Source organism: Lepus europaeus, chromosome 12 (genome assembly GCF_033115175.1).
Source record: "Lepus europaeus isolate LE1 chromosome 12, mLepTim1.pri, whole genome shotgun sequence".
NCBI classification, from domain to species: Eukaryota; Metazoa; Chordata; class Mammalia; order Lagomorpha; family Leporidae; genus Lepus; species Lepus europaeus.
Genome location: NC_084838.1, coordinates 94,950,291 through 94,973,888, shown reverse-complemented (window position 1 = coordinate 94,973,888; position 23,598 = coordinate 94,950,291). Strand labels below are relative to the sequence as shown.

At 43.0% G+C, this 23,598-nt stretch overlaps 1 protein-coding gene across 1 annotated transcript in view; it reads left to right on the top strand.

Annotated features, from left to right (window-relative positions):
• Positions 1-5,287: 5,287 nt before the first annotated feature.
• FANCC (FA complementation group C) overlaps positions 5,288-23,598 on the top strand; it is a 261,235-nt gene continuing 242,924 nt past the window's right edge. The window contains exon 1 of the mRNA XM_062208545.1: positions 5,288-5,492. The gene's annotated coding sequence lies outside the window, so the exon portion shown is untranslated. The remainder of the gene's footprint in view (positions 5,493-23,598) is intronic.

The window sequence follows — 23,598 nt, the reverse complement described above, 5'->3', positions numbered from 1 at the left end:
TATCAGTAGGAAGCTGGAATTGTGAGCAGAGCTGGGACATGAACCCAAGTACTCCGATATAAGATGTAGCAATCCCAAGTCATGTTTTACTGCTGTGCGAAACACTCACCCCTATTTTTCTTTATTGTAAACGAGGTCCAGAGTTGGGGAAACCAAATAATTTAGATGAGTGTCAGGGACTCAGGGTTCTTCTCGTTGTTTTCTTTTTGATTTGTCATCCTTATTCCATGGCCACCATTCTTGAGGGCATCCTATGGTCCAAGATGTCTGGAACTCCAGCGGTCTTGCTCTATACTGGACAGGAAGGAGAGGGGGGAAAAGAGTTCAAGATCTCCTTGCTGTAGTCTTCACAACTTTTAAGGAGGTTTGTTTCTGCAAATCCCACCGAATAGCATCCTGTTCCTTCTACCTGGCTATAACTGAGTTCCATGGTCACCCTCGTTTTGAGGGAATCCAGGAGTGGTCATTTTTATGGGGTGCATTGCCAAGCATGTTCTGACACCAACAAGCAAAGGAAGTGGTCAAACAAGATTAATGAGGATAATGTAATGAGTTTTTCATAAAGTATAAGCAATGTACATGACTGTTCTCTGAGACTTTCTCTTCACATTTCTTAGAGGTAGCATGTACTTCTTAAAGAAGGAAGTGACAATGATGGTGGATTTTCTTCCCCTTAAAGTCTTTTTAAAAAATTATTCATTTATTTGAGAGATAGATAGATAAAGAAAGCAAGCTTCCATCTGCTGGTTTACTCCCCAGGTGGCCACAACAGCTGGAGCTGGGCTGGGCAGAGTTGAAAGGCAAGAACTGACTCCAGGTCTCCCACATGGGTGGCAAGAACCCAAGTATATGAGCCATTACTGCTGCTTCCCAGGATCCGAGTTAGGAGGAAGCTGGAGTTAGTCGTCAGAGGTGGGTATTGAACCCAGGTACTCTGTTCTGGGATGTGGCTATCTTAACCACTAGGCCAAAATGTCTACCTTCCTCCGAAGTCTCCTTGACCAAATAAAAAGTTATTTACTCAGCTAATCCCTTACTATTACTGACATTTCCGCAGCCCAAGAAATCCAAAATCTAGAGACCTCCTGATTTCTCCCAATTCCAAGATACTTAGGTTTGTGTCCTCAACACAGGCCATATGCTTCATGCCTTTGGCTTAGTAGTGATAGGGTTCAGGACATGCCGCTTCAAAATATGGCACCTTGCAGCTCTCTGCTGTGGCCAGGGAGTGCAGTGGAGGATGGCCCAAGTTCTTGGGCCCTGCACCCCATGGGAGACCAGGAGAAGCACCTGGCTCCTGCCATCGGATCAGCGCGGTGTGCTGGCCGCAGCGCGCTACCGCGGCGGCCATTGGAGGGTGAACCAATGGCAAAAAAGGAAGACCTTTCTCTCTGTCTCTCTCTCTCACTGTCCACTCTGCCTGTCAAAAAAAAAAAAAAAATATGGCACCTTGGCATGTGAGAAAATAACAGAAGCTAGAAGTTTGCTCTCACCTTCCCTCCTGCCATCTCTCCCGGAGCAGGTTCCAAGACCCTCTGGTGAGAGCTGCACACCCTATACCTGGGTCCCAGGGAAGAATCTGAGCAAGCAGGTCTTGCTGTGGTCACCCCAGTTTATGCCCATCAGATCAGATTCTGTGTAGACGACTGTCCATTTACTGCCCAACCCAGCTCAAGAGCACATCGGTTTAACTGTGTTGGGGCTCAGAAAATGTTACAGCAAGGTGAAGTCTATCTCTGAACTTCCCCCGCCATCTTGTCTCCTGCTTTCCTTCCTCCCCCAAGGCAAGCCATAAAACACTAAACTTTCTCTCCCCCAAGCTTGGGTCATAGAAACTAGAATGTCTTTTCCCAAAAGTAAACCATTAGGCTTCAATATATAATCTCGTCCTGCCTCTCTGTCTTGGAGTTTGCCATGAGGAAATTATCTGACCCACCCTGATAACAGACTGCAAGACTCCTCCTTCCCCCAAATTTGAGAAGGGGTCCTGCTGTGTACTGGGAGGAAGAAACGTGGCCCAGAGAGGCCGAGAAGAATCTGAATAGACAGAGGGGCCTTGCTGTGCTTTCCCACTAAATCTATCACTGTTGGCTCAGAGGCTTCCACCAACAGCCAGCACACCAAGGGTCTATGGGTCTTCAATTCTAAGGGCTGTAAACACAGAATTTGATTGAACAAATTCCTTTTGCTTTTGTTAATCTACCTTCTGTTCATGATCCCAGCCGTGAACCTGGGATGGAATGAGGAAAATGTATTTTTTCTTCCCTACAGTAGGCTCTCTTTAGGTATCCATAGATTCAGGACCTAGGGAGGCTCAGCCAGAGAGCTATTAACCGGTGACATAATGAAGAGCTGTCCCCTCAAAGGCATGACGCCTGATTGGCCTTGTAGTAAGGGAGAGAAGCTCAGTGAGGTCACCAGTGGTAAAGGCATGACTGTTGTAAGGATAGGGAGAGTTTCATGCATCAAAACAAACTTATCTTTTAGTTCCACTTTTCACAGACTTAAGATTTTTTTCTTTTCTTTTCTTTTTTTTTTTCTTTTTCTTTTTCTTTTTTTTTTTTTTTAAGAGTCAGATAGCTCCCATTTGCTGGATCACTCCCAAAAGCCTCCAACAGCTGGGGCTGGGCCACTCTGAAGCTAAGGGTTGGTAACTCAATCCAGGTCTCAGCTACTTGAGCTGTCTCCCAAAGTGTTAGCAGGAAGTTAAAATGAGGAGCAAAGCTGGGACTTCCACTCAAGCATTGCAATGTGGGACACGTGTGTCCCAGCGTCTTAACCTCTAGGTCAAAGGCCTGTAACTTTTTTTTTTTTTTTTTAAGATTTTTTATTTTATTTTGAACAGAGACAGAGGTCTTCATCTGCTGGTTCATTCCCCAGATGACTGAAATGGCCGGAGTTGCGCCAATCCGAAGCCAGGAGCCAGGAGCTTCCTCCGGGTCTCCCAAGCAAGTGCAGGGGCCCAAGGACTTGGGCCATCTTCTACTGCTTTCCCAGGCCATAGCAGAGAGCCAGATCGGAAGAGGAGCATCTGGGACTAGAACTGGTACCCATATAGGATGCTGGTGCTTCAGGCCAGGGCTTTAATCCACTGTGCCACAACGCCGACCCCCTTACTAACTTTTTGAAGCATTCTCTTAGAAAGCTGAGAATCAAAGTCAGGTTCCAAGCCACCCTGGAAGAGGCAGCTCTGTGGATTTGGAATATCACCTACCACCTAAGATCACTCCAACAGAATGAAAGGGCATAATGCCAGTCAAGGCATCAGCCCAGAGTCTGGAACTTAGTAAGCACACTAAATATTCACAGTTGAGGTACCAGAGGCAAATATCAAAGCCATGGACAAAATAGTACTGTGTGTTGGGATGCCAAGCCAGTGTTGGAAACCAGATGAGAGTGTCTGTATTACTTCTGGAAGTAGGCATCTGACTACAATGGCTTCCATAATATGGAACCCAAGAGAAGGGATCCTATTTATTAAATTTTCAGGAGTGATTGATAAAGTCAGAACTTTGTAGCACGCAGCTGGTGGTGGTTTTTTCCCTCTCTAGAATATAGATTTAATGAGGAGATATAATAATTATCATCTAAATGTGAGATTTAATGTGAAGAATATAATTGTCACCTAAATGCTATTTTTCAATTTTGCTGCATTATGTAAGTTTGATTGGGCTCCACACTATAACCAAATTGGCTTCCAGAGGCACACATGCTCAATTTTACCATCTAATTAAAAATAGGGTGTGTATGGAAGTGCATCTGTTTCTCAGGAGATTTTTTGGGCATTTTACTAAAAGATCATTTCATTACCGCTTAAAATATCAGCAAGAGTAGTTCATACATATGGATGCCCAATGAAACAAATGTCTAAAAATTCCCATAAATTTAAATTTAGATCTGTGTTATATATGCTTTCCATTTAGGTCTAAATTAGGCCCAAGCATTGTGTCATTTCACATATTGCAAAGCTGGATGAATTTAGAAATTCTTCATTAACCACCTAATTAAAAAGATATAAAATTGCAATATGGCAAGACCTTAATTGTTAACACCACAAATGGTGAAAATGATTTTTCAGCAAACATGTATGAAGACCTGAGTACCAAAATAAATTATTTTCTCTAAAGAAATAGCTTTTAATAGCTTTCTTTGCTGCAAAGTGCAGAACCCAAACACTAATTCACTTGGAATGTGTCACTATAAACATGACTTTGCTAGGGCCGAGGTGCCACGTGTGCCACTCAGGTGTGTACCTCTGTCTAGGGCTTGCGTTGGAGTCACTCACATGGAGCTCAGACCTCTTTAATCAGGCAGGGAATGACTTTAAGAAGGAATTTAAACAGGTTCATTCCTTAACCAGTTGCAGATTCTGCCAATTTCACCTCAAGTTCTGAGTCAGGTTCCTTCCTGCTACCTTTAATGTTTAAAAGTGGTTGTTCCCCTACCCCCTCTACTAACTATCATTTGTAAGCTATATGACCCTGGAAAATCAACCTCTGGATTCAATGTTTTCTTTGCTGAAATGGACAGTCCTTCACCATCAAGACTAGTTGGAAGATTTGAAATAACAAAGAGCAATTGTTATTTGGTCCCTACATTGGTGTTCTGAAAGCACAGGTGATTATGAGGCTACAGTACTGATTACCGTATTGATTATGAGGAATTGATTTTAAGTATTTTAAAAGCTTAATGCTAGATTCCTTAGGTTAAAAAAAAAATTCGGATATTTCTGAAAAACTTCCATATTACTAAGAATAAAAGAAAAAAAATCCCAAGACAAGCTAATACCACCGACACGACTGAAGTTTGTAGCAAATGCTGCTTTACATTTACTTAAGTGGTTTAAACACAGCGTTGTACTGATTTGAACTCGAATCACACACTGTATGGAACTGATTTGGGGCCGGGGGATCATTAACCCAAGAAAGCTGTCTTTTTTGCTGTTGCTGTTGAGCCCACAGCCCGAAATTATATTCCAGAAACTGTCTGGACAAAGCCTCAATTTTTCTGCATTTTGAACAGAATCTTAAAAAACAACGCGGTTGCAAACGCCGGATTTTCCTCGCAGGGCCCGCCCGGGCTTGGGCGCGGGTGCGGGGAACACACAGCCCACCTCTCCGCCCTAAGCGCCCCCAGCCCGGCCCCAGGCCTCCCGAGCCAGGCTGACTTCCGCCCGAGCCTCAGCCCCGGCGCGCCCCGCCCCCGCGGGCCCCAGATTCGTCGGAATTTTCCCGCGATGCCGCGGGAGCGCGCGGGGACGCTCGCCAGCCCCCAGAGTGCACTGCGGGCACGTGCGTGCGCGCGCGCGTTCGCGGCTCCACCGCCGAGCGACCGCGGGAAAATTCCAAAAAAAAAAAAAAAAAAAAAGTCAAAACAAAACAAAAAGCCACGTTAAAGAGGCAACGCCAAACTTTCAAGCCACAGAGCCCGGGCGGTGGCTTCGTCTCCGCCCCTGCCCAAACTGCTGAAGCAGCTCTGGCGAGGACCACCCGGTAAGAGAGGCCACAGAACGAGGAGTGAAGGCAGCTGCTTCCCTTGGGGGTCCGGCCGACACGTCAGCCATGGGCGGGGGGAGTGGGGGTGGGGGAGCGGCGGGTGGGGGTGGGGAGGCAGGGAAGACTCGCGAGAACCTCCGCGGCGCCCCGCGCCTCGCGGTGGGTGAGCGGGGCTCCCGCGCCGGGTGCCCGGGCTGAGGCGAGGCGGTGGGAGGCGGCGCGAGCCCGCGGGGGCGGGGCCTGGCGCGCCGAGGGGGCGGAGCCGGGGGAGGGGGTCGCGCCGAGGGGAGCCCCCGGGCGGTGGGAGCTGGAGGCTGGCCTGTCGGTTCTTTTTTGTGCGTGTGTGTGTGTGTGTGTGTTTAGAAGGAGAAGCGCAGAGGGGAAGTTCTTCGCCTTGGGCCGGTGGGAGCTGCGGCAAGCTCGGGTGCTTTAAGGCAGCACCCACTCCCCAGCGGGCCCCGTGCTCGCCCACCGCCCGGGCTCCGGGAAGGGGCGCGGCTGCTACCCTCCCGCCCTGCGGCTCTCAGCCCTGGACGGGAGGAGGGTTCGGATGAGCGACTGTCCTCCCCACAGCCCTTTATTCAGAACTCTTGAGAGTTGTGGTGTTTTTTTTTTGGGGGGGGGTCCTCTGATCCTGATGTAAGGGCTCCAGCTCTGGAATGAACAGAGACGGCGATTTGGAATTTTTGAAACGTGAAAAGTCTGGGGGCAGAATCTTCAGGGAAGAGGCCAAGGGCTTTCCCAGCAGAGACCTGTGTGTGCCTGGGTTTTGTTCTCGTCCGGGATTGTTTGAAAGCTGCTGGTTTCGTGGTTTTAGTCTAACCTGGGGCCCATTTAATGCATTTAAACGGTGATGTGACTGACTGAGTCGTTTATCGCGTGAACACAGCACCTTTGGGCCACCCAACTTCACTATTTATGAATGCCACTCACCTTTAGTGATAGGCCGCTCAAAACATTTTCTGATTACACCCTGCAGGGCGGAGGGAGGCTGTTACAAATGATGGAATTCATACCATGTGTTGGGATCAGTCATTACATACATAAGCTTAGAAAGCATGTTCGTTGTGACACTATCCATTAAAGTTAAATCAAGTTGATGTTTCTCGTGGAAATAAGCACTCATAGGCATGGACTTATATTCATACACAAGAAAGACTGCATGAAAAAAAGTTTGTTTTCCTCTTTGTATCGAGGGCCTCTTTCACTTCTCCCCTCACGGAAAAGATTTTGCTTCTTTAGAACAGGCTAAGTTGTACTTTGGTGTATTGTACATTTTAATTCATTCTTTCATTTTTTAGTCAGATTTCTTGAAAAACACTAAGGCCTCAGAAAAAGCCAATTTCGTGTTGGTATTTTTTGTTCTGTTTTCTAATGAAAAGCCTTAACTTGATTGATTGGCTGGATGTGGAAGATGTGTTGTGGCATGTGTATGAAACTGCGTGTACATCTTCAGTGATATTTTTAATCAGTTCCATATTTCAGCAAGTAGTTCCAGTAACAATCATACAAATTTTGTACTTATGAAAACCAGCTACAGGGAGGCCAGCTTGGCCAATAGAAAGTTGGATTGATTATCTAGGCCACAGAAAGAGCCAGAAGAATCTCACATGAGTGGATGTCCATGGTGGTAGTGGTAGAGCTTTAGATGATCAGGTTAGAGATCAGCATCAAGTGTTTTTTTAAAATTTTGTTTTAACCTGGGACATGGATATTCTCTGTTGTTTATAGATCCTGAATGACTGGCTTTGTAATATGCAAAACCTGTAAGAGAAGTATAATTAAGATAATTTTCATTATCTTAATAAGGATACAGAAGTGGAAGAAAAACAAAAATTTTGATATTGTATGTCTTAAGTTTTTTTTTTAAACTCAATACATATATTTGTATCTGGCCATTTCATATAAGTGAGCTGATAAAGTATGTGGTGTGTCTGGATTCTTTCACTGAGATAATGCTTTTGAGAGTCATGGATATAGATATAGATATGTGTTTGGACTTGGTTTGGAAAGGAGTTTGTAACATTATCTGGGCCATTTTACTAAGCTCTTCCTAAACTCTGCTGGGTATGTAGAAATCGTTTCCCTGCAGCAGCAGTAATGTAGGGGACTGGATAATCTTCCTGGATAATGCATTCCTGGCACTTTTCTCTAGTTACAAGAAGGCAGAGTTCATACGGAGATCACCTTTTTGAAGAAGTTGTGTATTCTATTTTCTAAACAAGTGGTTTTAGAAAATACAGTAAATTTTTGGAACTGTTCAGTGTTCACAGTTGGGGTATAGAATATTTACATCACGTTGACAGGTTTGTATATGCAAGTTTGTAGTCTTGACTCTGCCTTCAGCTTTAGGCAGCCATTTCTGTCTCTCCACATTAGGCTTTTCCGGACTTTCCATATACACAAATTCATAAAATATATGCTGTGTTTGGATTCTTTTACTTATCATAATGTTTTTGAGATTCATCATATTGTAGCATCTATCAGTCGTTTGTTTCTGTTTATTGGTGAACAGTATTCCATTGTATGTGTACACCCACACTTTGCTTATCAGTTGATGGACATTTAGGTTGCTTCTAGTTTTTGGCTGTGATTAATAACGCTACAGCGAACACTCATATGCAAGTCTTTGGACATGTTTTCTTTTTGGAATAGGTATCTATGAGCCTATAAACAATCTTGGTCCATAATTATGGTGTCAACTCCTTTTTGTTAAGGTGAAATATTCTGGACATAGAACTGAATCATTAGCTAGTTATTCCTTCCACTGTTTCACTGTTTACTCAGGCCCCACATTTTTATCAAAATGATCCTACCCAGCTCCCTGCCTCCCTTCCACATCCGTCTTACCCCCGGATAAGACACCAGTAATAGCCAAAAGCTGCACACAGGCTGTGCTGTGGATATGAACGCCGTTGAGAGGAAGGTTGTGAGTTGTGAAGATGCTCTTTGACGATCGATGGTAGGTATTTTTTTGTCCTCCCACACACCCAGTTCCGAAAGTTTTGTCCTTCCAAGAAGACCCTTTGCTTTTTCTCGGGAAGGTGCAGGACTCTTGGGCTGATTTCTCTCACTGAGGTCGGGGCTGATAGGGCACCACCTGGGAGCCAGACGGTAATCTATCTGAGAAGCCCTCACGGCGCAGGGGTCTACTTTGTCCCTCCCACATCAGTGCTAGGGAAGCGTCCCCACCACATCCTCCTCTTCATCTTCTTCCAGCATCTCCTCCACTTTGATCCTCATAGTGCCGATCTGCATTCTGGGGTGCTGCTCCCAGCAGCGCCCAGGGGTTGGAAAGGTATTTGTGGTACCGCAGGTGCGCTGTGTCCGTGTGTGTGGCAAGGGGACTACCGCAGGCCCCGGCCAACGGCCCTCCCTTCCCTTCACCGTGAAGACATCTGTTCTTAGTTTTTCTTTACAGGTACGTTACAGAGTCCGTCTTTGGCGTCCGCGTCCGCGCATGCCATCGTCTGCTCCGGTGCTGCTGCAGCGTGGCCTGCGGCGGCTGGTGCTGCTTCTGCTCTTGCATAGAGCGTCTAGCGTGCGCCTTGGCAGTACCAGCGCCCAGGCTTTTGCGCTGCCTCAGCACCTGTTCTCAGGCGTGTGCCGGGTGGCTGGCCCTGGCAGATAGGCTTTCTGCAGCGCTGGCCGCCCTCTGTGTGTGAGGCTCCGCCCGCGGAGCCTCATGCCGTGCGCGCTGTGGTCAGCAGCACCTGGGGCCCGCGGTTTACCCAAGCATCCCCCTCAGGCAGCCTCTGGTGTGGCACCCTGGAAGATAGGTTTCTGGCAAGTTAACAGAAGTTATTTTCCAGCAAGTTATGTAATAAGCCATGCCTATGCCTGTTCAAAAAAGCGTAGATCTCATTCTTGAGCAGGAAGGGGTGTTCTTTATTGGGACCCTTGTCTTGGTCCTATGCGTGGCTGCTGCTGCTACGTCTACTATTCCCAAATTCTCCTGAATAGCCAATCTTTTGTTACTCCAATCCCACTATGGTGATTTTTGACTTTCCATACTAAAATTACTATGTAATAATTTGTAGTTTCTCTTTCCTGATTGTACCATCATCTTTGCTTCTAACTTTTCAAGAAATAATGGGCTGTTGTTGAGGTGTAGTGGCTTAAGCTGTAGCCTGTGACTCTGGCATCCTTCATGGCTGCAAGTTCCAGTTGCCAGTTTCAGTCCAGATGTTCCACTTCCCATCCAGCTCCCTGCTAATGTTCCTGGGAAAGCAGCAGAAGATGACCCAAATACTTGGGCCCTGCCACCCCCATGGGAGACCCAGATGGAATTCTAGGCTCCTGGATTTTTCAGGCTATTGTGGCCATTTGGGGAGTGAACCGGTGAATGGAAGATCTCTCTCCCTCTGCTTGTAATTCTGCCTTTGAAACAAATAAATAGATCTTAAAGAGAAAAGAAAAAGTGGTGAGATTGTTTTGCCTCTTCATTTTCTTGACCTGTGTAAGTAAAACCCAGGGTAATGGTTATTAACCTGGGGTTATGGGTATTACCACTTGTGCATGACAAAAGACAGATTTTAGTGAGTGTATGTCAGACTTTTATAAAGCGAGATTTTGGGTTTATATTTTCTTTTCTCCTTCTGAGACCTTTGAAAATTAAAAACAGTAGAGGTATTACGAGAAGGAGGGCTGAGGGGGAAGAGGAGGGGGTCAGGCTGTGGTCAAGCTGTGGTTAGGCCATGCTTTTCAGGGAGCTGAGTACACTGGTGACCTGACTTTACACCTGACGGGAAGTCTTGTTGCGTTTTACCTGTGCTTTTCATTTTTCATATTTCTAGGACTTGTTTTTTCATTTTCCTCTAGAGGCCTAACGCTAAATTTGTAATATAGAATATCTGTGCCCCATAAACATTTTATGTAAATTTAATCTATCTTAGTGGAATCTGAGATCTGGGGTCTGGTACTCTGGTAACTAAGATAGGCTTGAGACTGTTGTTTTTCACTCACGCACATACACAAATGATTCAGGGCATACTCTTAGTGTAAGAGTTTAACTGTGTGACACTTTACCTGGTTAAGTTCAAAGGTGCAGAGGTTAAATGCCTTTATTTCTTTTCTTTTTTTTTTGACAGGCAGAGTGGACAGTGGGAGAGAGACAGAGAGAAAGGTCTTCCTTTGCTGTTGGTTCACCCTCCAATGGCTGCCGCGGCTGGCGCACCGTGCTGATCTGAAGGCAGGAGCCAGGTGCTTCTCCTGGTCTCCCATGGGGTGCAGGGCCCAAGCACTTGGGCCATCCTCCACAGCACTCCCTGGCCGTAGCAGAAAGCTGGCCTGGAAGAGGGGCAACCAGGACAGAAGCCGGCACCCCTACCGGGACTAGAACCCAGTGTGCCAGCGCCACAAGGCGGAGGATTAGCCTGTTGAGCCACGGCGCCGGCCACAATGCCTTTATTTCTTTTATAAGAATTTTGAGGGGCAGGTGTTGCGGTGTAATGGGTTAAGCTGCTGCCTGTGACAGTGGCATCCCATATGGGCACCAGTTCGAGTCCTGGCTGTTCCACTGCTGATTCAGCTCCTTGCTAACGTGCCTGGGAAAACAGTGGAAGATGGCCCAAGTTCTTGGGCCCCTGCTGCCCACATGGGAGACCTGGGAGATGCTCCGGGCTCCTGGCTTTGGCCTGGCCCAGCCCTGGCCATTGCGGCCATCTGGGGAGTGAACAAGCAGTTCTCTCTCTGTAGTCCTTTCCCTGTCTCTCTTTGTCTCTCTATAACTCTGCCTTTCAAATCAGTAAGATAAATACATTAAAAAAGATTTTGGAGATGCTGTTTACTTTTGTGACTCCAAAGATCCTCCTAAGACAGGTTCCTTTTAGTTGTCATTTTCTGTTGTTGTTTTTGTGTCTTTAAAGCAATCACATAATAAGGCGCTTTACTCCATCATTCTGATTCATAAACCATGCTTTTAGATTTCCTTATCAACCCCTGGTTCTTTGATGACCTTTTGTGGTTATAGATAGGACTTTTCCTCTGTCCTTCGTCACTGTAACTCCTAGTATTATCTTATGTGTATATGCTGACTTCCACGAGTCTTGACCAGCTGTTTCACCTGTGTTCATAAAATCCATTGTTAACAGCCCACCAGCATCCTTTCCTCCCTTCTCTTTCCTAACAGGGCCTAGATTTTTCTTCAGTGGCCATCACTGTATAGGCTTTGGGGAACAGAGACCCTATCTCTAGCTTCTGGGGTGGACTTTTGTTTAAGTAACCTATTTTATTGCTTGGTCACTGTCATTGGCTAGGGGTATGCATAAGCTCATGCACCTGAGATCCCTTACCTGGGATGCTGGGACAAAGTGTGTACTCTGGGTGTTTGGCAGTATAATATGTCTTCTGTGCTGACTGAGCTATTTTGCTATCATCGGGGGAGCAGGAAGGGGAGATGGATCAACTGTGACATCTGCACTATCTCTAGACCTGGCAGTTTCTTGAACCAACACATTTCCTTTACTGGGATAGCCACTTTGGTGTGGCAGAGACATTTACTGCTTACTCAATATTGATATCTTCCCGCATGTTTCCCTGTTCACTTGGGGTCGTTTGATTGTTCTGGTCACAAGGCTTTAAGCGGCTATTTGTAGGTAGAGGAATTTAGTGGGAGAGGCTTGACCTTCCAGCTCTGTCTCCTTCTGACAGTGGTGATAACGGAGGCTGGGTGTTGAGATGTCAGGGCAACTGCTATCCTAGATTCATAAGTGAATGTATATGGAACAGGCCTATCTACCCCTTCCACCTCCCACATATACACTGGGCTTGTAGCATGAGCAAAAAGTTACTATAGCATAACTTATCCTAGTTTGATGAATAGGATTAGGTTTTTCAGTTTCTAGAAACAAAAAACATCTAGGTGATATAATATCATTTTATAATTCCTGATGCATTGGGTATGCATAACGCATCATGCATTTTGATCAATTGGTAAGACCTATACTTGTCTGAAGGTACCAATTTTATTTAACCCTTGCTTTCTGAATTTGGGGTTCCAAACAATCTTGTCTAACATGGGTTTTTGGGAATTCCTTAGCTTACCTCTATTGATAGTAATAAAGCCTATGTGGATATGGAGTTGGACAAATGATATCTGGTTTCTACTTTTGTTTGAAACTACTGGTTATATATCTCTGTACATAGTTTTTTTTTTAAAGATTAGCATTTTTATTTTAAAGATTTATTTATTTGAAAGTCAGTGTTAGGGGCCCGCGCTGTGGCATAGTGGGTAAAGGTGCTGCCACCAGTACCAGCATCCCACATGGGTGCCTGTTCGAGACCTGGCTGCTCCACTTCTGATCCAGCTCTCTGCTATGGCCTGGAAAGCAGTAGAAAATGGCCCAAACCATGGTCACCCGCGTGGGTGACCCGGAAGAAGCTGCCAGCTTCAGATTGGTGTAGCTCCAGCCATTGTAGCCAACTGGGGAATGAACCAGTGGATGGAAGACCTTTCTCTCTCTGCATCTTCTTCTCTCTCTGTGTAACTTTTTCAAATAAATAAATAAATAAATAAATCTTAAAAAAGGAAAGAAAGAAAGAAAGAGTTAGAGATGGGGGAGAGAGAAAGATATTCCATTTGCTGGTTCACTGTCCAGATGGCTGCAGTGGCTGGGGCTGGGCCAGGCTGAAGACAGGAGCAAGGAACTTCTTCTCTGTCTTCCACCTGGGTGGCAGGGACCCAGCTGCTTGGACCATCTTCTTTTACTTTTCCCAGGCCATTAGTAGGGAGTTGGATGGGAAATGGAGCAACCAGGACCCAAACTGGCACCCATACAGGGTGCTGGTGTCACAGGCAGTGGCTTTATCTGCTGTGCCACAATGCTGGTCTCTGTTCTCAGGTTTTGAATGAGTAACACTGTGTTAGTGTTATAAATGTTATAATACCATGCATTTTATTTATGAAGCGGTCTTTTCTGCAATATTTGGCACCCAGAAGAGAAGCCTATATTGCTGGTTCTGACCAGAACCATTAGCTTTCTTACTCATTACACTAAAAACGTTGGCAAAGCTTTTGAAATTTTTGCTTGATGATAAGTGTTTTTGATGAATTTATATGGTTTTGAAACTATGCAGCCAGTTTGGGAATAATACAAATACAAAAATTTTTGTATGAAATACTAAATAAAATATAATTGATTTTATTTTAAAATTGAGTAATAATTTAAGAAAGCAAAGTGGCACTTAAAATATCTTGAATTTTGGTTAGTGACATTCCTTGGGAAGCATTAAAAGTTTATCACTGTTTAGTTCTACAAGTTTGTGCTGTATATGCATATATATATGCATATGTATGTATGTCTAAAATTGTTCTGAGTCCTTTTGGTGTGAAAAGAATTTGATTTTAAGATAATTTTAGTTTTAAAGGTAAAAGACCACCAAACACACCAAACACTGGAGTAAGGGAAAAGGTTTATTGTCTGGTGGTGGGGGGAACCTGACCAACAGGCTGGATGGAGAGAGCAAAGAGAGAGCCTGTGCAGGAAAGCAGGCTTGTTATAGCCTTACAGGGATGAGGGAGTAGGAACAGCGAATCCCGTTAGAGTGGGGGTGGAGTTGATGCTTGTGGTTGGGCCATTTGGTCGCATGACTCCTGGTAAGCCAGGCTGGATGCTAGAGAGGCTGAACTCATTATATATGATAGTGACTGGGCCAGAGCATCTGGGGCTTAAGATGGCACCATTTCACTAACAAAAGGAATGTGTTCTTTTTTTTACATTTAAAAAATTAAAGCGAACAGATTTAATATAGTTCATAGATACATTTCTAAGAATACAGTGATATTGCCCTTGCTCCCTCCATCTTCCTTCCTTCTTTCCTTCCTTCCTTCTTTTTTAAATTTTTGTGATAATATATTTTTAATTCATAGTCAAAGGCTTAATGCTCCACTAAATAAGGAATTCAACAAATAGAAAGTAGAAAGGCTGCTTGCTGTTCAAGAATGTAGATAAGGACTATAAACAAGAAAGATCTGTTTTTGAGACAAAATGGTAGAAATAGGGCAGAAATTTGAAAATATTCTTGTACCTGATCAGAACCATCTTCAGTTACATTGTTTTCTGCCTTCTGTGGCTAAGTAGATGACTACACTTTATTTTAATTTATTTGAAAGGCAGAGTTAGAGAGAGAATCTTTCATCTGCTGGTTTACTCTCCAGCTGACCGCAATGGTCAGAACTAGGCCTGTCTGAAGCCAAGAACCAGAAGCCTCCTCCAGGTCCCCCAATGGATGCAGTAGCCCAAGCAGTTGGGCCATCCTCTGCTGGTTTCCCAAGCAGACTAGCAGGGAGATGCATAGCAGTGGAGCGGCTGGGACACAAACTGGTGCCCACATGGGATGCCAGCGCTGCAGGCAGTGGCTTTACATGCTACACCTCAGCACCAGCCCCGTACTTATTTATTTTTTCAAGATTTTATTTATTTATGTATTTGAGAGGTGGAGTTACAGAGAGAGGAAGAGACAGAGAGAAAAGGTCTTCATTCTGCTGGTTCACTTTCCAAATGGCTGCAATGGCCGGAGCTGGACCAATCCAAAGCCAAGAGCCAGGAGCTTCTTTCAGGTCTCCCACATGGGTAAAGGGGCCCAAGCACTTGAGCCATCTTCTATTACCTGCCCAGGCCATATCAGAGAGCTGGATCGGAAGAGGAGCAGCTGGGACTCGAACCGGCGCCCATATGGGATGCTGGCACCTCAGGTGGAGGCTTAGTCCGGTACGCCACAGCACTGGCCCCTTATTTATTTATTTTTCCCCTTATTTATTTTAAGTGTTTATTTTCTTCTTGAAAGGCAGAATGAGAGTGTAAGTAGAATGATATAGGATGCCAGCATCACAAATGGCATCCTCTTCTTTTTTTTTTTTAGATTTATTTGAAAGAGAGAGAGATCCTATATTCATTGGTTCATTTCCCAAATGGCTGCAATGGTTGGGGCTGGGCCAGGCTGAAGCCAGGAGCTTCTTCCAGATCTCCTACATAGGTCACAGGCCCAAGCACTTGGGCCGCCTCTGCCACTTTGCCAGGTCATTAGCAAGGAGCTGGATCAGAAGCAGAGCAGCTGGGACTTGAACTAGTGTTCATATGGGATGCTGGCACTGTAGGCAGTGGCTTTACCTGCTATGCTACAACTCTAGCCCCACATAAGTGGTATTTAACCCACTGTGCCACAATACTGGCCCCAGAAATTGGAAATATTGAGTTGCCCATAGATGTGGTGAGCACTGTTAGACTCTTCTACATACTCGTATGTTTCAGGCATGGTGCTAAGGTCTGGGGATATGATAGTTCACAAAATATATTTGGTTCCTGTTCTGGCAGAAGTTATACTCCAACATAGACTAGGAGGTGCCATGACATCCTTGGTTATTTGATAGAAGAAGAATTGCTTAGTGTCTTCCATTTGCTGTTGGCCAGATAATTTCTCTTGCTTGACATGATTAAGGTAATAGTTTCATAAGAAAAAACAAATCCCATTGAATACATCAACATAAATCATGGTAGAATTGAAGTGTTAAATATAAACAGTTTTCAGCATGGAGCATTAAAGGGAATAATTAAAGCATTAAAAAATTCTCATCAAAGTTCTTTTCAGCCTTGTGATATTTTTTGAAATAGCCCTGTTGGAAAGCAAACATGGTGGAGTTAGTAAAGCAGACAAAAGATCTCTATTGCTGATATGTGTGGTGTGGTTTTTTTCAGTCAGTTACTAACATTTAAACCCTAAGAGATTTCACTTAGAACAGTCTGTGTTTCCAGCTTTTGTAAAGCGAAAGCCATCTGACGACACCGAGCTCTCTTTCAGCAGCAGCTGGCAGGAGCTAAATCCTGGCTGTCTTCTTTGGACACTGCTGTGTTTTTTAGTCGCCTCAAGCCCAACTGATTGTTTTACTCATTTAATTTATCCATTGTGGACATTTGAATTTATGACCTTTGTCTAGAGTAATTTACTAACTTTTGAATCACTTTGAAATGTATTCAGTTGTCAAACTCACACTTAAAAAATAAATGAATAGATCAGAATAAATTTATCATACTTACTAGGAAAATTACTGCAATAATTAGTGCTCTCTGGTGAGTTGATAGTTTCTTATCTGTAGAAAAAAAGATTATTATTCCAGAACAGTATTATACTACATATCCTTTAGAAATCAGAGCTTTTCATTATATTGATTTTTTTTAAAAAAAGCATTGATTTTATAAGCATGGATTTTTAAAACTAGGTTTATATATTTTTATTTGAAAAGCAGAGTTACAGAGTGAGTGAGTGAGCTTCCATCTGCTGGTTCACCTCCCAAATGGCCTCCAATTGCTAGGGCTAGATCCGGCCAAAGCCGAGAGCCAGAAACTCCATCTGGGTCTCTCACATGGGTGACAGGGGCCCAGGCGCTTGGACTATCTTCCACTGCCTTCCCAGAAGCATTAGCAGAGAGCTGGTTTGGAAGTGGAGCATCTGGGACTGGAACCAGTGTTCATATGTGATGTGGGTGTCGCGGGTACCAGCCTAACCTACTGTACCACAAAGCCAGTCTTGGATTTTTTTCCCCTGCTTTCTTTGTTTTCTTGGGTTGTTTCTAACATTACTTTGGTCATAAACTCTATTAATAATAAAGTGCTTTGTACTTCCCAAATTGTTTTCAGATAGATATATATTATTCTCACAATTTTATATTCTAAGGTAAGATAAGCATTATAAAAATAAAAAACCACAATGAGACCTTTTCAAAATAATTAATTTAGCCCATAATTAGGTGGTTCCCACGTGATTGCTCAAAAGAGCAATCTGAAGTTCTTCTGAAGAACTTCTTTGGTTACTTGTGTTTGTGCAGATTTTAAATGGGATTTAATTATTATTGCATGCTAACTTTTTCAGTAATCAAAAGAGTTGAGCATTTCTGGTTACCCAGACTCAACCAATCTGAGCAGAAAACATTCACCTTCAATAATGACTTCTTTTTGAAGTGTTTGCATAGAAGGAAACTGAGGTTAGTGGCAAGGTTGTTCGCTGTTACCCAGGGAAACTAACTCCTGTCTGGTGCTCTTTTCAGTAGCTCCATGTCCAGGGTGGCTGAAGCTTCCTATTGAAACATTCCTAAGCAAGTCTTTGGCAGGCTTTTTGTTGCATCTTTCTACTGTGTAAATAGAGGCATTAGAAGAAATGAAATCTTTGAATACTGCCTAGCCACTTTCTGCTTGGTAATGTGCCCTGGATCCACAGTGTATCTAAAATGCACTTTCCTTCAAACAAAATTTGAATTCCACAAACACAAACTGAGTTTCCTAATGTTTGTATATGAATGGAAGTTTTTGTCCTATTCTTCTGTAACCAATACCATAAAACCTCTGAGGGTCCATGGTGCATTTGTTGTACAATGTTAATCCAAAACAAAACTTTATTCTGACTAAACTTGTAGCTATAGAGAGACACCAAACTCATTTCCATTGATCAGTACAACATGTTTGTACCAACCAGATCTAAAAACTGTAAAGGAGTGCCATGCTGTAAAGACCTTATTGCCGTTGTAAACACAGTACAGCTGTTAGATATCCAGCAAAACCTCAGGTTAAACAATTCAGATTGACTGAAGATGACATTCCAGACCCATTTTGTAGAACATAAACACTCTGGGACATGCCTTTGAAATGAGTGGAAGTGTCATTAATATTAATGCCACCGAATTCAAGGCCGAGAAGTCGTTTCTTTTTGAGCTTTATTTTTACTCCTAATTTTGCACTAAAATATGCTTTTAACCTGAAGTATGGTGTGTTTGTTTGTAGCCTGAAAAAATTTGATTCTGTTCTTTTTGAATTGTGGGAATGCAAAAATACAGTGTAAGTATTTTATTTTTTATGGTCATTGAACTTAAATGGGATTCTTAAAATTAAATTTGGCAAAAATTAGTTGTTAATGAAATACAATTGCATTGACCAATTAAAAAATAAAAGAACATTTAAAATACTTGCTTTTTGAGGATTGTATTAGAGTAACATTTTAAAATGATACATTCAAGGAAATAATTTTATTCTAAATTTTGAGCATGCTTCTTGTGGTTTTTTTCTTTCATTTAGTTCAGGATAGGACAAAGATTCAAAACCTGCACCCCCACTCTCATTTGTTTTTCTCCTCACTTTCCACTTAGTGGGACAACTGGTGAGGTATGTTTGGCCTTGTGGCCATTTCTAGAGCTCCTTTCTGTGCTCTGGTTTCCTGCTAAGTCTTTTGTTAAATTTAAGAGTGTGCAGAAGTTCACTGGAAGCTCTGAATGAACTCAACTTTAGCACAGTTCTTGTACATGCATGTGTGTATGTGTGTGTAGTGTTTGGTTTTTGTTTGCTTGTTGATGACTGCGTTTTAAAATCCATTTGCCTATTATTGATTGTTCTTAATTGTATTCTTGAGGAAGCTCTAACTTATGGAGAAATTAAATGACTATTTATAATCTATCCTCAGTGCTTTATTAAAGAGAGATAGCATTTATCAAAAGAAGACAGTTGAATCTCATTTAAATTTGTTCCTCAAACATTTCTAGTGCTGGTGGCGTAGTGGCCTGCAATGCCGATATCCCATATGCACTGGCTGCTCTACTTCCGATCCAGTTCTTTGCTAAATGGCCTTGGAAAAGTAGTGGAGAATGACACAAACTTAGACTCTTGCACCCAGTTGGGAGACTTAGATGAAGCTCTTGGCTCCTGGCTTCAGCTTGGCCCAACTCTAGCATTGTGGTCATCTGGGGAGTGAACCAGCAGATGGAAGATCGATCTCTCTCTCTCTCTCTCTCTGTAACTCTTTCAAATAAAAAAGTAAATTTTTTTTTTAAAAAGACCAATATAGCATTTAAAAAAACCCACAAAGTTAATATGGTAATATCTTATTCAGAGGAACTTTTTTTCCTTATATACTGATGAATCTTTTGTTCAAAAGAGCTTTATTGAGATATGCTTCACATTGCTGGCGCCGCGGCTCAATAGGCTAATCCTCCGCCTAGCGGCGCCGGCACCCCGGGTTCTAGTCCCGGTTGGGGTGCCGGATTCTGTCCCGGTTGCCCCTCTTCCAGGCCAGCTCTCTGCTGTGGCCCGGGAGTGCTGTGGAGGATGGCCCAAGTGCTTGGGCCCTGCACCCGCATGGGAGACCAAGAGAAGCACCTGGCTCCTGCCTTCAGATCAGCGCGGTGCGCCAGCCGCGGCGGCCATTGGGGGGTGAACCAACAGCAAAGGAAGAACTTTCTCTCTGTCTCTCTCTCACTGTCCACTCTGCCTGTCAAAAAAAAAAAAAAAAAAAAAGATATGCTTCACACATCATGCAATTTGCCCTTTTGTTTTCAGTGCTTTTTAAAATTATTTATTTGAAAGGCAGAGTTACAGAAGGGGAGATAGACAGAGAAATCTTCCATCTGCTGGTTCACTTCCCAAAAGGCCACAATGATCAGAGCTGGGCCGATCAGAGGCCAGGAGCCAGGAGCTTCTTCCAGGTTTCCCAAGTGGGTGCAGGAGCCCAAGTGATTGGGTCATTTACTGCTGCTTTCCCATGTGCATTAGCAGGGAGGGGGCCAGAAGTGAAGCAGCTGGGACTTGAACTGGTGCCCATATGGGATGCTGGCAAATGGCGGCATAACTCACTATGCCCCAGTGCCGGCCCCAGTGCTGTGGCTCTTAATGGGTTCACAGTTGTACTACCATTAGAACATTTTCATCATATGAAACCAAAATTCCATATGTCTTAGTAGTCATACTTATCAACCCCCCTCCCCCTCCCCCCCCAGCTCCCTAGGCAGTCACCTATTTTCTGTCATGTGGAGAACTTTGGATATTTCTATTAACATAAAAGATGCTACAAAGATAACATTGCTTTTGCCTCTCCCTTCTTTTTTAACTTCTGTTTTCCTTTTTATTTTAAGAGATTGTGAAGGTTTCTTTTAATTCTTTTGGCATTTAGTTAAAATTCCTTATTTTGAAAAGGAAATCTGGACAGATACAAAAAGCCCCTTCCTTTCCTGTTTATAAACTTTTTTGCAGCCGTCTTGGGATTTTCCTTCACTGTCATCCATTTTTTTGTTTTTTCTTTGACATTGGATCTTTTGTTTACATTATCCTCTTAGTTTTCTCCCTTCTCTTGGTGGAATACATCTACTTGTATCTTCCCAAAGCAGCATGTGTGTTAGGTAAATTATTTCTGGTCACTGCCTATTTGAATGTGGTGTTGAGTTTTAGTAAGGTGCTTTCCAGTTTTTATTCTAGACTCTTGCCTCTACATGAGATAAGAATTGAACAGAGAGACATACATAAAGAGTAGAAATGAAGGCAAGATTTATTTAAAGTGCAAGAATGAGTATGCATTGAGGTGTGAGTGTGGGCAAGCCCATGAGGAAAGATACTTGACATAAGAGGGCCAGAGAGAGAGAGAGAGAGAGAGAGAGAGAGAGGGCTGTCCATGAGCAGAGAACATGAGAGGAGGCCCAGAAGGGCCACTCCCATCTCCAGTGGTCCCCTATAGAGTAGGGGAAGATTCCCCAATTGAATATACAAATGGGATGGAATTTGGGCAGTTAGTGTACATGAGGTACTCTGGGAGTTTCATGGTATGTCCACCTGGAGTACAAGTGCTCATCTGGTGTCCCCTCCTTCCTGGTGTGGGAGGAGACTCAGGTACCTCATGTGAAAGTGGACATACTGGATTGGCATGTGAGGAGGTGGAGTTAAGGTGCAGGCCTGGAGAAAGAAATGGTAGAAAATTTTCTGACTCATTTATTCTTATCTAATTTGCTGCCTATTCTGGGCCCCATATCAGAGTCACACATCATTGATAATGTGTGTGGACATAGACTACAGGTTGGAAATCACTTTCCTTCAGAATTGTGACGGCATTGTTTCATTTCCTTCTACCTTTGATAATTTTGTGCTGATATGCCTTGATGTGGATCTGTTTTCATCTGTCGTATGTTGGGTACTTGGTTAACTCTTTCAATCTGGAAACTCCCATCTTTCAGATTTGAGAACATTTTGCTAACTGTATCTTCGCCTCCATTTTTCTGAAGCTCTACCTCCAGGATTGATCCTCTAATTTTCTTGTCTTTATTTCCCAGCCTTTTTTTTTTCCTCTACTTTTTGAGACATTTTTTTCAATTTAAATTCCTTGCTTTTTATTGAGGTTTATATTTCTGCTAGTACATTTCTAATTTCCAAGACCATCCTCAGAATGTTCTTTTTGAAATATTCTCTTCTTGTTTCATGGGTAAGATATTATCTCTTTACTGTAAACGTATCAACTTAGGACTTTAAAAAAAGTTTTTTCCCCTCATGTGACTTCCTTTTTCCTTTTATTTATATATTTTGGTTCCCACCTTTCATGTCAGAGACTTCTTGTGTGCTTATGCTGCCAGGGAGCTAAAAAGCTAATTGGAAACTCTTGAATGACACTAACTTTTAGATTCCCTTTAAAGTGATATGGTTGGGTCTCATGGCAGAATCTTTGTTTCTTTACTCTCAGGCTCACCAGAGTTGTCTTCTGTCTCTAAGTCAGGCTACCAGTATTCAGGGCCTGACTTGGTAGAAAGCTGTGGGCAGGGCAGGCTATGTCAGCATTCATGTTCTGTTTTACATAGTCTTACTTTTTATAGTTCCTCATGTCCTCATTTCCTGACCCATTTGGGCATCCGGTGATATAAAATGGGATATAAAATGGATTGGTCTTAGCTTTCCTGTTGTCCCTTTCAGATTCAGCTTTCTCTGTTATATTTAGTTACTACTACTTTATGTCCTTACTAACTCGTGAAATTTTGTCACTGTTTTCTCTTTATCTGTCCTCCTCATCCTGTGAGATTATCCTTAAAAGATTAAAATTAGGGATGAGAGTTGTTGCACAGCTGGTTCAGCTACCACTTTAGACAGCTGCGTGGGGTTATTGGATCTTGGCTTTAGCCTTGTCCAGCCCTGGCTATTTGGGCATTTGGGAAGAAAATCACTGAATGGAAGATCTCTGTCTATAGCTCTGCCTTTTAGGTGCATGAAAAATAAGTATTTTTTTAAAACTCAAAATTGGGGTGGGGATTTGGCACAGTGGTTAAGATGCTGCTTGGGTTCAAGTCCTCGCCTTGCTTCCAGTTCCAGCTGCTAATGACAGCCCTAGAAGGCAGCTTGTGATGGCTCAAGTACTTGGATCCCTGCCACCGATGTGGGAGAACTGGATTTGAATTCTAGTCCTCTGGCTTTGGTCTGGCCAGCCCTGGCTGTTGTGAGTGTTTGGAGAGTTAATCAGTGGATGGAAAACCTCTATTTTACTATCTCTCTGCCTTTAAAATAAAAACTTAAATAAATAAAAATTTTAAAAGATTAAATACCTTTATTATAATTTCTGCAGGGTTTCAGGAAGGAATTTTATAAAGTTCATGTTTGATCTGCCATCTTTATAGGGAAATTCCTGTAACAAACATCCTCTTCCCTTCCCCCCCCCCCTTAACAATTTAATTTTTAAAGGTAAAAATTTTTATCTATCTACTTCTGTATTTTATCCCTAAAATGACTGATAATTCCAAACTACTTTTTGAAAATTCTGATTGGTATACAAGGGGACTTCAAAAAGTTTTCCGTCTTCATGGCTCAACTTAGGTGGGTTGTATGTGTCCAGGAATCTATCCGTTTCTTCCAGGTTTCCTGATTTGTTGGCATGTAGCTCTTTGTAGTAATTTCTGATGATTCTTTTTATTTCTGTGGTGTCTGTTGTTACATTTTCTTTTTCATCTCCTATTTTATTGATTTGGGTCTTCTCCCTCTTTATTTTTGGTTGGGCCAAAGGTATGTCAGAGTTATTTTTTTTAAAAAACAGCTTTTTGTTTTGCTGATTTTTTGGTTTCAATTTTGTTTATTCTCTAATTTTAATTATTTCTTTTCTACTAGTAGTTTTGGGTTTGGTTTGCTGTTGTTTTCCTAAGTCCTTGAGATGCATTGATATCTCATTTATTTGGAACTTTTCCAGTTTCTTGATGTAGGCACCAATTGCTATAAACTTTCCTCTTAACACTGCTTTTGCTGTATCCCGTAAGTTTTTGATATGTTGTACCGTCATCATCATTCGTTTCCAGAAATTTTTTGATTTCTCTTTTGATTTCTTCAGTGAC